The sequence below is a fragment of the Mesocricetus auratus genome, unplaced genomic scaffold (genome assembly GCF_017639785.1).
Source record: "Mesocricetus auratus isolate SY011 unplaced genomic scaffold, BCM_Maur_2.0 Super-Scaffold_100018, whole genome shotgun sequence".
In the NCBI taxonomy this organism is placed as follows: domain Eukaryota; kingdom Metazoa; phylum Chordata; class Mammalia; order Rodentia; family Cricetidae; genus Mesocricetus; species Mesocricetus auratus.
Genome location: NW_024429199.1, coordinates 41,202,665 through 41,216,554, shown reverse-complemented (window position 1 = coordinate 41,216,554; position 13,890 = coordinate 41,202,665). Strand labels below are relative to the sequence as shown.

General features: G+C 41.6%; 1 long non-coding RNA gene across 1 annotated transcript; it reads right to left on the bottom strand.

Moving 5' to 3' along the window:
- Positions 1 to 983: 983 nt before the first annotated feature.
- On the bottom strand, positions 984 to 10,794 carry LOC110340102. Its single transcript, XR_002381876.2, has 2 exons — positions 9,773 to 10,794; positions 984 to 1,297 (listed from the first exon to the last, which is right to left on the bottom strand). It is a non-coding gene; the product is annotated as an uncharacterized LOC110340102 (long non-coding RNA).
- Positions 10,795 to 13,890: the final 3,096 nt, after the last annotated feature.

Here is a 13,890-nt window from a genome sequence, read left to right as displayed (position 1 = left end):
AATTGTCCTCGGAAGCATTATCTATCATTATGTGTTTCCTGAACTTGCAGTAAATTGTGTCCTTCTCAACCACAAATTGAACCTTTCTAGGAGACGGAGGATAGTTGACATTAATAAGTTATAATGTTCCAAGAAAATGCATTTCAACCTTCTGTTGCAAGGACAACTTGTTGGTGAGGGATATAAAATAATAGGAGTGATGCAGAGGAGCATGAGGGATGTAAAGCAAAGCCAAAGTGATAACTTATTAAAATCTTAGTTAGCCAAGAAGCCTCACGGGTTCCTTCAGCACTCCACACATCTGAATGGGGACAAAAACCTAGGGCATGAGACGCATGAGACGACTCAGTGGAAAGGATTGTTGGGCATGAGAACCTGAATTCAGATTCCAGACCCCAGTTAAATAGCCTGGTACAGCCACACACTTGCGTATAACCCCAGCACTCTAGGAGGTAGAGATAGAAGATGCCTGGGTCTGGTTGCATGTCTAGCTCCAGGGTCAGCGAGAGACCCTGACTTAAAAACATAAGAAGGAGAATGATGTAGCAGAAAACCCAGCATTCTATTTGGGTCTCTATGTGCATACACAGTTGAATAAATCCACACAGAACCCCCCCCTCTCTCTGTCTCTCTCTCTCCCTCTCTCTCTCTCTCTCCCCCCTCTCTCTCTGTACACACACCGACCATATACACGTATTAACAAATACATGGTATTTCTTTCAAAGCACTGAGGTGGATTTGCCAAATCGATATCCTTATCAAAACTCCTGGACCTAGGACAGGCCCCCATATCCCACCTTCCTAGTTCTCTCGTGCCTTGTGGGTAAGCATACCATTGAATTCAGCATAATCCCCCCCTTGCTTCCAGATTTGCTTGTCTTCAAGAAAGAAACAGTTGACTAGGCCGCGGAAGATAATCTGCAGTCAGGAGCTTTGAGAAAGACTCAATAAACATGATTTTATGGCACGCTTTGACCTTCAGATAAGTTTTAAATCCAAGATTAATATTTTATTATAGTAGATACAGCTGGTAATTTTGACCTTTCCAAAGCTCCCCATTTTTGACAAATTAACGAACCATTTATTTCCTATTGCTCTTGTTCCTGCAGGGGCAGGCCATGAGACCCAGGCCTGAGCTCTTGCACAATGAGTGTATTTTCTCTCCGAGAACGCCGTTCCAGAAGTGCTGCTTGGACCAATGTCTCCCTGGGCCACAGGACTCATTCTTGACACACTGCTTCCTAGCTGCACCTCTTCAGATGCTCTGTAGATGGTCTGCAATCCTGTATTTCTAAGGCTTTGGGAATACAGAGTCAGCAGGTAGGATATTTAACATTGTCTGAGTACCCAAACACTTGATCGTTGACAAACACAAACAGTAATATAATGATGAAATTCAGGGGCCAGATAAGAGACAGACAACAGTTCTGATATTACTGGATTATATTGAGAATCGATAACCTGAAGAATCTAAATTGATAAATGGCACTGGCTGGGCACTTTTTCAAGAAGTTGTCTTTGATGCCCAGTGGTATGATATTCCAAAGTTAACACTGGTCCCATCGCCTACCCCAGTTCATTGGGCCATTGGACTCTAAAGCTGTCTGGAGGCAGAGGACTCTGTCAGCTAGCAAAGAACCCGGAGGTTAACAGCAAATGAAAAGACACAGTATCATCCATTGTGTAAACATTACCTTCATGACTGACTAGTACCTTGTATTTCTAACTGGGACAGCAGAAGAAATGGATAAGCATCTGTTATTAGAACCCCATTTCATAAAATCTAGGAAATTACTAAGCCTAAAAGATGGCAAACTGTGATGGGAACTGCTCTCACCTTGCCAACATATCATATTTGTAAACATCTCTGATACAAACACATCCTTCAGACATCAGTTGTCTTTTTCAGAAATAAAAACTAACAGAAATATGTATCATTGGGTGGCGAGTTCCTTGGGATTAAAGACTCCCAACAAAACGCTTTAGTGATGATAGCTTGAGCAGATCGCATTAGATCTCCCCACTGTGACAAACCCCATTTCAGATTCAAAATGCCTAGTGATTACACGCTACTATTTGCATGGTGCCCCTTTTAGCTTTTAGGTCACTCCCATTTTGTCAATCAGTACTAGAGTGTTATTTATGTATCTATCGGCTAATAACCATGCAGCAGAGAATAATTTCCTGGGCCTTGCATGGTAATTTGTACCATAATTTCACTCCTGCTGCTGTAAACTTGAATTCAGCCACAGCTATGATGGCTAATATTAAGATTTCTAGGTCACTCTTCAGCCTCTAGGGTCCCTGTCGCTTTCATTTCATAGCATTCTATCTTCTGCCATCGAAGCCTGGCTCATCAGATGCGTAAGCAATGTGGCATGTCAACACTTCCTCTCAAGATGCCACACATCCTTGGCGAAGCAGGTAACCTTCAGGTACTTATGTGAATTCAGCGTATCTGTCTTGTATATCCTAGGGTTAAATTAAGGCAAACGCTGACGAGAATAATTTAGCATCAGAGCCAAGACACTTTCTAGAATACTCTTTGCTAAGTAAATCCAAGAGATAAAAGAAAAGGGAAGGTGACTAGGAAGACCAAACACATCGCCAAGTACACAGACATTGTGGCAGGCTTTCTCCAAAAATATCCTATTTTCCTGGAAGAGGCTTTTGAAAAAAAGATATTCTCATGTGTTATAGTTACTTTACTTATGACTAGGAACAAATGCCATACAGGGAACAATTTAAGGGACTTGGAATTTATTCTGGCTGTTAGTTCCAGAGCAACCTTCCAACAAGGCTGGAAAGAAGTGGCCGCAGGAAGCTGGCCAACCACAGTACATTCGTACACAGGAAGTAACCAGGAAATAGGAAGCAGAGCAAGGCTAAAAAGTGTCAAGGCCTGTCATCCATGGTCCACGTCCTTTGGTGAAGCTCCTCTTAAAGATCATAGAACCACCTTAAGCAGAGCCACCCGCTAGAGAGCAGGTGCTTAAACACAGGAGCCTATGAGAGGCATTACGCATTAAATCCACACCTTCCCCCATTTTTTGTGGCCTTTCAATTGTATTAACTGAACATGGATAGTGGTTGGGCAAGCAGCTGAGGCCTTCTTAAGATCAATCTAATTAATACTATTGCTAAGCACTGTAGTATATGCTAGTAAGTTCACTACAGTCAAGATTAGAGGTACAACTTCTGAAATAGCAATGCTTGGTATTTTAAGTTTTAGGAATCAATTTTTAAATATTATTTACATTGGAACATTGTATTCCATTGCTCTCAAATTCTTCAGTATTCTCAGCAAAAGGTTTTGCCCACTTATTTCTGTACTGTGGGATTTTCCCTCCCTTGGGCCAAATTTGTGAGGGCTCTGTTTCTACTATTGTGTGTTTTTATCTGGTTAGAATGAGTTTATTACAAGCTATTGATCTTGTCCAAAGACTGGAGTCTCATCTGCAAAACTGAAAATAAGGGATACTTCAGGCCTTGTAATTGGGGTTTTTATTAATCCATTTACTGCAGACATGCACAGAACAGAGGGAGTCAATTTTCTTGGCTCTTTGAGAAGCCAAGTACAGAGCCCCAGACAATAAGCCCCTATAGGGTAGCCACTTTGTAAGTTGCAGATATTAAGTGGCTTAACAGCAACCTAGTAGCTTTAGTGGCCATCTACATGAATTCGAATTGGAAGCCCACTTTCCACACTTCCCAGGTGGAACTTCCAATGAACCATCTGCATTCTCTGATATCTCTGTTTCCTCATCTGAAATATGGAATAAGAGCACTGTGATAAATATATCATGAGTGCACTGTTAATGCTTAAAACCTTCATGATCCTGACTCTCACGAGCCATCAGTTCGCATCAGAAAAACGGTAGTATTCTTCCCCCCATAGACAACAGCTTTCCCATAAATTACAAAGTTTTATACAAATGCAAGATACCCTTATTAATAACATGCTGCTTCAAGATTCCTATTTTTACGAAACTGTATTAGAAATGGGAAAGAAGTTTAGTCATTGTCTTATAGCACCTGTTATGATATAAGCACACAGTTGGTGTCATTTCTCTCTCCACGATCCAAACTTGTCACAGCACAGATATGGCATGTTAAAGATACTCCGCCTCAAAACAATCCTTCTGTTTCATCTTTCCTTTCTAACATGAAAAGTAATTTATGGGAATCTCACAAACACAGTAGAAATCAGTAGATCCCAGCTCCCCCTTGCTTGAACAGAAATAAGGGATATCTATTCACATCTGGAATTCAAAGGAAGAAACTGGGAAGTTATTCTCATCCACCCCGTGAAGTCTCATCACTGGGTGTGCATTAGCAAAGTGGATGTGCATATTTCTCATATATTTTCTCATCCCTAAAGAAATGAGAGGAAGATCTGCATTTTCAAGGTCAAAGTAGGGTGTCTGTCCTTCCCAGCCACTCTTGGCTCCAAAGATCTTAAAGTCACAAAGGCAAGACTTCCAGTCCACCTTAATTCCTTGCTGACTCATTCTGAATGAATTATGTGTACATGAACAACAGAGTTATCTAAGAAGATGTTCAGACTCCATTGCCTTACTTTGTGTACTTTCTATCTAATCATTTTAAGACGAATGCTTCAAGCCAGGTGTTTCTTATTTCCCTTACCAATTTGCTCAAATTTTTTGTGATTAGCAACAGTATTTTGGCAGCAGATAACAAATGAAACCCAGTTTACCCCCTTCCATACACTATGCTTGTTTCAACACACACACACACACACACACACACACAGCTGCATGTTTAAGCATTGATTTATACTTAGAAATTTAGACCAATTCTTTTCATAGACTATGACTTAGTAATTTATCACCATTGTAAAAGAACATACAATACATGCACACAAGTACTTACTGCAGCACCATATACTTTTAAGCAGATCAAAAAGAAAAACAATGTCAAGATGTGCGTCTCATTAGGTGGTTGTGTTCTTCACGGTTTACCTGGAATCTAAGCGTATAAAATCTTAGTGCTTACCACTGTGAAACTCCTGCCTACTTCCCAAGGTAAGACAGGATTGCATTAAGGGAAATAATTCTAAAAGTCACTTATTTGAACATAGAGGACACATTATCACTTACAGAGTGTTTACTAAGTATGTCTCTTGATCTGGATATTCTATGACATTGTGTTGAATGCTATTCAAAGAGACTTATGAAATCAGTGGAAATGTTTACTGCAGAGTTTTCCATGGAGGGTATCTTCATAAATGTTGCATATTTTCAATATGAAGCCATGAACCAAAAATGTCTTCTGAAAATATGTAAAACTGTTGGGTATGATAATCAACTAATTAATGCACTGTGGCATATAATATCATGCACATTTCACAGCATAAAACATGATTTAGTAAATATTTGTATTGTCTTTGACAAGTCAGTTATTTTTCTCACTTTTCATTAATAAACATATTAGCCATGAAGCATGATGTTACCCCCAAGTGCCCATGGACCTACCACCTCACCAAGATATGTAACATAAACAAACCCTCCTTTGCTTCCTTCTCAGAAGTAACTACTGAAATAAATGTTGCTGCATTTGCATCCCCTTGCTTAAATATTTTTAATATTGATTTAATATATGTATTTATCAATTCATGCTAATAAATATTTTACATGTTTTTAAATTTAGTAAAACTACTGTATGGATTCTCAAACTCTCTGGTGAACATTATATTTTGAAAACTTGAATACCTGTAAGACCACTTATTATCTACTCATGCACAGCACTAACTAAAACCATTGTTACCCAACTACTGTGTTAGTGATTTTTCTATCGCCCAGATAAAACACCACAACCGAGGCAACTAATGAAAGAAAGCATTTGGTTTGAGGCTCATGTCTACAGAAGCTTAGTCTATGACTATCATGGTGGGCTGGTAGAAACGGTGCTAGAGCAGTAGCTGAGAGCTTACAAATTATGATAATCACAAGGCAGTAAGAAAGACCTAACTGGGAAAAGCTTGAGCTTTCCTAGACTCAACCCCAACCTACCGACACACCTCCTCTAACAAGGCCACACCTCCTCTAACAAGGCCACACCTCCTCCAACAAGGCCACACCTCCTCCAACAAGGCCACACCTCCTCCAACAAGGCCACACCTCCTCCAACAAGGCCACACCTCCTCCAACAAGGCCACACCTCCTCCAACAAGGCCACACCTCCTCCAACAAGGCCACACCTCCTCCAACAAGGCCACACCTCCTCCAACAACGCCACACCTCCTCCAACAACGCCACACCTCCAAGACCACACCCCCAATTCCTTCCCAAACAGTCTATCAACTGCAGACAAGCATTCAAAGATATTAGCAATGGAGAAGATTCTCATTCAAACAACTACAGCCATTCTTCTACTGAAAGTTGTTCGTGGACATTTTCTTTTAACATTCTCCTGTAAACCATATCAGATTTTCTTTTTCCTTTGGTATGGGTGAAGAAAATTTTCCCTTTTTCTTTTGCTTTCTGTTTTTGTTGTTGTTATTGGTTTCTGTTCTGTTTTGTTTTTGTTTTTTCGAGGGGTGCTTTCTGTGACCCAGGATGACCTCAAATTCATTAAGCTGTCAAGACTGCCTTAAACTCCTGATCCTCCTGCCTCTACCTCCCCAATACTGTTCACATAAGCTTTTCAGTGGGTGTTTATCAATGGGTGGATGTGCTGAATCGTAACATAGTTTAGATTATATTCTGCAAAATCCAGATTTTGAGACAAAGACACGTGTGCCTGACCTTACTTAGAAACTTACTCTGGGAAACTCAGTAAGATGTCAGGAGAGTGAGGTGGAAAAAAGAGGAATGCCCCTGCATGGTGTATCCATTAATTACCGCTGGCAATAATTCTGATGGGACTTTTCAGTGACTCCAAATTGTTCCTCTAATGGGCAAGAATGCTGAACTGTTGATCTGCTACTATTCCATAGAACTCAACATTCAGTAGTTCTTTGAAAGAAATTAGCAAAGAAATTGACTCCTCCAGTTTACAAAACAGAGACTGACTGACAAGTCCAGGCAGATACTGACAAAAACATCCACATGTATTGTGACTTGGTGCCCACCTGCAGCCTAGGGCAAGGGCAATGATAAAGCACTGATGGTCTGTCTTACAAAGCTGTGTATGTTTAACGGACCATCTGAAACATCACAGAATAGTGTTAAGGCTATTGGTTATCATTCACAACCTGACTCCATTGCTGAAGTTACTGCATACTTATGACATCAAACATCAAATGGGCTGATATAGAGCTGGTACTCAACTAGAAGCTTCACCCTTAGTGATTAGGATTTTTAGTGTTGGGAAGGCTCTATATACACTACCAAAGAGAAAAAGTAATCAGTCTCACCCATCTGCAAATCTACGGAGCTATAATAGCAACCAGACTGCAACATCACTGGCACAGTAGTGGCACAAATATTATACAAATAACCAAACACTTTTTGCTGGGCTATAAGATGTAACTGTGCATGAGATAAAACCATTATATGGAACCCCATATTTGACACTGTAAATGAGACCAAGAAGCCAAGACTACATAAGTCACAGGCCCTAGGGGAAAAAACCTACTATTATTTTGTTAAATAAGCATAGCAATCATAATTCCTAGTGACATATTGCTGTACCCAGAGATCAGAGCATCACTCAACTCTCATTAAAGATCTTTCTTTCAGTGGATGAGAATTAATGAAGAGACCCACAACTGAACCATGTTCCAAGAGTGAGAGACTTTGGAGCACTTGGCCCTAAAGAGAATGCCTTTATCAAACCCTCTCCTCAAGCTAAGGCATCTCTGTAGAAGAGGAAGTGGACAGAGCAAGAGCACTGTTCAGCTACAACAGGATGGATGCACATGTGAACTCAGAGACTGTGATAGCATATGTAAGATCTGCATAAACTCAAGCCAGACACCGCCATTGCTAATCATCTTCTTTACCAGGCATCACACAGTATTGTTAAACACACTGTTCTGTGTGTCTTGCTGTAGGATGGATTTCATTAATAGGTTTTTCCAGCGTGAAGCTATTGCTATTCTCTTATGGGAAAACATGATTTGTTAATGATATTCTTCTCTTCTGGAAAATAAGTTTACAACCTACAGTTAAATAGCCGATGCCCCTGCACTCACTAAATAAGTTCTAAGATGGCTAAGGAGACAGCACACTTTTACATAAACCTCCTAGACATTTGCATTTTCGCTCGTATCTACCATCTATTTTAAGTCACTATTTTATGTATTTTCATAATTTTATAAATACAATTTGAATACTAGATGTGACCATAAAAGTGCAAAGAAGTTCTTAATTTTAACAAAATCTAATTCGTCAAACATTTATGGATACTAATTTTGTATTTTATATAAGAAATCTCTTTCTACCTCAAAATTATAAAATGCTTCTATATTAAACCCTTCTATTTTAAACACTTTTTTCTTTTTCAAATATAGATATTAATTTTTCCTGGTATTTCATTATGTGCATTATGAAGAAGCTGGATTTAGTTATTTTCTTATGAATAATCAGGCTTCCCAGAACCATTCATGGGCTGACCCTGCTTTTCCCACTCATGTGCAAGGCCAGTCTTGGGCTGCATTGAGCTTCCTGAATGGTTTAATCTCTCTGCATAAACACCTCCTTGTTTAGTTACAAGGCTTTATTCCCTCATCTTTTTCTTCTTAAAAGAACTTTTAGCTGCTACTGGTCGTTTTGCTCTGCTCTGTAAATTTTACAATCTGCCTTTGAAGACACAAACTTCACTGATAATTAAGGTGCAGGTAAATTGAGTCTATGTATCTATGTATTCTTTGAGGCCATTAAAAACAGCAAGTTCTGTTACATTTGAGCAAAGACTATTGTCGTATGAAACACCAGGACCAAAAAGCAAGTTGGGGAGGAAAGGGTTTATTTTGGGTTGCACTTCCATGTCTCTGTTCATCACTGAAGGAAGTCATGACAGGGACTCAAACAGGGCAGGATCCTAGAGGCAGGAACTGACGCAGAGGCCATGGAGAAGTGCTGCTTACTCACTTGTTTCCCATGGCTTGCTCAGCTTACTTTCTTATAGAACCCAGAACTACCAGCTCAGGTATGGCACCACCCACCATGGGCTGGGCCCTCCCCCATTGATCACTTATTGAGAAAATGCTTTACAGCTGGATCTCATGGAGGCATTTCCTCAGCTGAGGCTCCTTTCTCCCCGATGACAAAGCCAGTCAGTACAACTGACCCCTTGACAACTTGACACACAAACCTATCCCTATAAAGCTACAACTCTTCCTTTCTTATTTATCCCCAAAGATCTCACATCAATATCGTAATTGTTAAAGTCCCACAGTCTTTACAAATTAAACCACATTGAATTTCAGTCTCTTTAAAATACCTAATCACGCCGGGCGTTGGTGGCACACGCCTTTAATCCCAGCACTCGGGAGGCAGAGGCAGGTGGATCTCTGTTAGTTCGAGGCCAGCCTGGTCTACAAAGCGAGTTCCAGGACAGCTTCCAAGATAATACAGAGAAGCCCTGTCTCGAAAAACCAAAAAAAAAAATACCCAATCATTTTAAAAGTTCAAGTCTTTCAGCTGTGGGCTCCTTTAAAAATCAAAATTAAATACTGTCTTCAAGAGGGAAGAACGAGGGCTCCATCACTATCTGAACCACACAAAATCAAATTTCAACAGTGTAAATAGCTCAGCATAAATAACTCAACGACCATAAATAACTCAAATATCTGGGATTCACTCACCATCTTCTGGACTCCTACAAAAGGCTTGGGTTCCTTCTCTGCCTCTGCCCTGTGCAGCACACAGCTTGTCTTCTAGGCTCCAGCTGTCTCTACTCCACCACTGCTGCTCACGGTGGTCATCCCGTGGTACTAGCATTTCCAGAATGCTGGGGTCTTTTGCTGGAATTGAGCGACACTTTCACCAATAGCTTCTCATAGGCTTTCTTCATGGTTCCAAGCCTCATCTTTGCATGACTTCTTCAGTTCTGGGCCTTCAACTGCCACTGAGGCTGCACCATCACCAATGGCCTCTCCTGCCCCTTACAATGCCAAGCTTCAGCTGCTCTCCATGACCCATCCGTGCCTTCAAAACCAGCACCAGCTGGGTGACTCTTACACATTACCAAGTCCTGCTGCCAGCACATGATACAACCTTGGCTGCTTCTGGAACAGTGCTTGTCTGTGCTCTTAGGAAGTACTTTACAGAAGATTTCACATCAGGGATGTTGACCTCTTCTTAACAACATGTTAATTTCTTAGCTTCAGCAGGCCAGCATCAAGTACCTCAGCAAAAAGCAAAGGTTTGACTTGAGCAGTTCTGGCATCTTGTTCATGACAGCTGATTCTTCAGCCCCAGCTAACCAGAACCACAGAATCTTAATTCAAAATAACAAATGACCCCAATACAGTCCTTAAACTTCATGATCCAGGCCTCCATCTTCTGCACTGCTCTAAACATTCTTCCAAGTTTCCACAGAACATCCCACAGAGCTCTTAACACTCAATGGCTCTTCTAGCCCACGGTCGTTCCACAAATCTCCCCAAAATAGGGTCAGATCTGTCACAGCAATACCCCACTGTGCTGGTGCCAATTTGCCTGAGTTCCAGTTTCTATTTAGGCTATGAAACACCATGACCAAAAAGAAGTTGAGAAGGAAAGGGTTTATTTGGCTTACACTCCAACATTGCTGTTCATCACTGAAGGAAGTCAGGACAGGAAACAATTCAAACAACACAGGAACTGGTGCAGAGACCACGGCTTGTTTTCCCCTGGCTTGTGCAATCTGCTCTCTTATAAAACCCAGGACTACCAACTCAGGAATGGTACCACCCACCATATGATAAGCCCTCCCACACTGGTCACGAATTGAGAGAATGCCTAACAGCTGGATCTCATGGAAGCCTTTACTCAACTAAGGCTCCTTCCTCACTGTTGATTCTTAACTTGTATCAAGCTGACACACAAAACCAGCCAGTACAACTGTGGTGATGCATAGGTTTACTAATTGCCTCTAAGTTAGTGGTTCTCAACTTTCCTAACGCTGCAACCCTTGACTACAGTTCCTTATGTTGTAGTGACCCCCAGACATAAAATCATCTCATTGCTACTTCATAACTAAATTTGCTAAGGTTGTGATCTGTAATATAAATTTATGATACACAGCATATCTGATATGTGATCCCTGTAAAGGGGTCATTTGAGCCCCGAAGAGGTCACCACTCCCACTCAGGTTGAGAACTTCTCCTGAAAAGACCAGACCCTCACCCAGGCCCCTGCTTTAGCAACCATGACAGGCTGCAGAAAAGACACAGCAAGATGTAGGCTCCTGACTCAGCAACATGTGCTGAGCTTCTGACCTCCTTAATTACTGGGAATAAGCTACCAGACATCCTCCATGTTTCAAGGAACCAATCAGAAGTTAGCTGGCGGACTTGGGATGTGCTTTATGGTAACAATGGAGTGAAAAGCATAGCAACTGCCCTGGGAGGGCCTCCAGGCATAGCAACCTTCCTGCAGCTGCAGCTGACCAATCAACTCAGGACAGGCCGCCCATGCCCAGAGGTGCACCAATCCTAAGACTGTTGCTATGCAACTGGCAGACCCCAGACACTCCCCTCTCTACCCCAATATATTCCCAGCCGCACTTCTGTTTGAGGTCCCTGCCTGGTCCCCACCTGCTTCACCTGCAGTGTCAGATGGACAGAGGAACCGAGTTAACTCATAAAATTAAAGACTCTTTGCTTTTGCATCAGATCGGGTCTCTTGGTGATTTGAGGATCAGAGTTTGGGCACAACACTCCTCCAGGTTGCCTATGCCAGTGTTTTCTTTCTTAACTTCCAGGAAGTCTCCTATGAGTGATGGTTAAATATTAATGATGTGTGTGCATCTAATCTGATAATCACACGACCTTCCTTCATTCATTCATAGGATGGATCTGTTTTAATAAGTCTTTCAATGTACCATTGTTGTCTTTCATAGACAATACTTCTTCATGATGTTCTACTTGTCTAGACAATACGTTTGCAGCCAGACATCAAATGGCCAGCATCTTCACATTGACAAAGTTATATTCCAGTGTGGTGGACAGAGGAACTGGTACAAACAAACAGCTAGAGAACTTACGCAATGTCAGGTACTAGTACTCAGAAAAGACATACATACAGCCACTTCTAGATTCTGGGAGATAACTGCCAATTAGCTGAGATTACATACACATACCTTTCAAATGTGTTGGAATATGACATCATAGAGAAGAAAAACATTGCATGTAACATGACTGATCCCAAAGACTAATAGGATTTGTATTCTCCCTCTCTTCACCTCTTTCCCTCTCCTGCTCCCCTCTCTCTCTCTCCCTACTTCCTGTCTCTCTCCCTCCCTCCCTTCTTTCTTCTGAGGGCAGGCTTCACTCACTACCATCTAAATTGGTCTGAAACTCACTATGAAGAAGGACAAAACCTCGTGGGATTTCCCTGCCTCAGTCTCCCAAGGGCACAGGCAGCAGGCACCCCCACTGCACCTGCCCCACACTGGGACAGGACTCAAGACTGGAGACAGCGCTGTGAACCCTCTTGTGTAAAGGACAGGAGGGTAGGAAGCCGGCATGTGTCATACCTTATGATAGAGGAAACACTGAATTATAATTCCTTAAGTTTCTTCTCTCGCTGCATGCTTCTTGAGGTCTTTTTGGACATTTTTCTTTATTCTTTACAGTGTCTGTATAAGTACTACTAAAGGGAATTTGTTGCATTAATTTCATGAAATCACTACAAAATAAAAAAAAAATCCTAGAGGGTAGTTATGCACTTTCTTTTTTAAGGACTCAGGAACATAGAGCATCAGGCCCCATCAATATTTATAAACAAGTTATCCCCCTGGCACCAGCTATGAAATGAGTATCCCTGAGCTTCTCTGGCGGTGGCAGATAAACCTGGTATATCTTACCGTGCTGTAGCCCAAGATTCTGGGCCTGCATACAGAGTTAAAGGGGGGAGGGCATGAGCTTACAGCAGAATGGGAGATGCTCAGACGTGTAGCACTCAGTGTAATGGAAACGGAAGCATTTCCAGCCAGAGATGTGCTATACACATGGGAATGTAGGAGAAGTGAAGGATGTTTCACTGGGAAAGGGCTGCAATAACTATGTGGACCAAAAATGGATCTCAGCCATAGCTTCCTGTTTCCTTAAAAGAAAGTGAATTACAGAGCACCTCTTGGGGAGGTCCCATGCCTTGAGGAGCTAAGATGTCATGGAGGACATATGAGGCCATCTCTGAAGAGATATGCAACTTATTCTGTAAGACGTCAGTTTATGTTGAAGAGTGCCAAAATTCCAGAAGAGTCTGCTCAGGAAGGAAGGACAAAGACAAAAACACACTGACAGGATGTGTCGAGAACCCATAAAAAGATCTGTTGTGGAAACAGGCTCCAATGACTATGGTGGCCAAGAGTTCCCACATGTTTTCTGCAGGCCCAAGAACTAAGGTGTATCTGTTAACAGTGAGATTCAGTCTATGTCCAATGATCTGGAAGCCAGGAGAGCTGATGGTATAACTCCCAGTTAAGGCTAAAGACCTGAGAACTGCAGGGTCCTGGAGTCCAGTGGAGTTCTGACGTCTGTGGGCATAACAGAAATGACAGACCTTATAGCTTAGTGTTATGGAGCGATTCTCAGGTGTCCCTTCAAAACTTCTACATTGGAAGTTTGGACCTCAGTGAGACAAAGGACCTGATTTTATCAATCAATCTAATAGTTTGGCAGATTATTTGGAAGTGATTAAATTTATGAGGTAAGCCTACTTGGAGAAAGTAGGTCAAAGGGTCCCTTGAAGAGGGTAACTTGTAATGCTTCTCTCT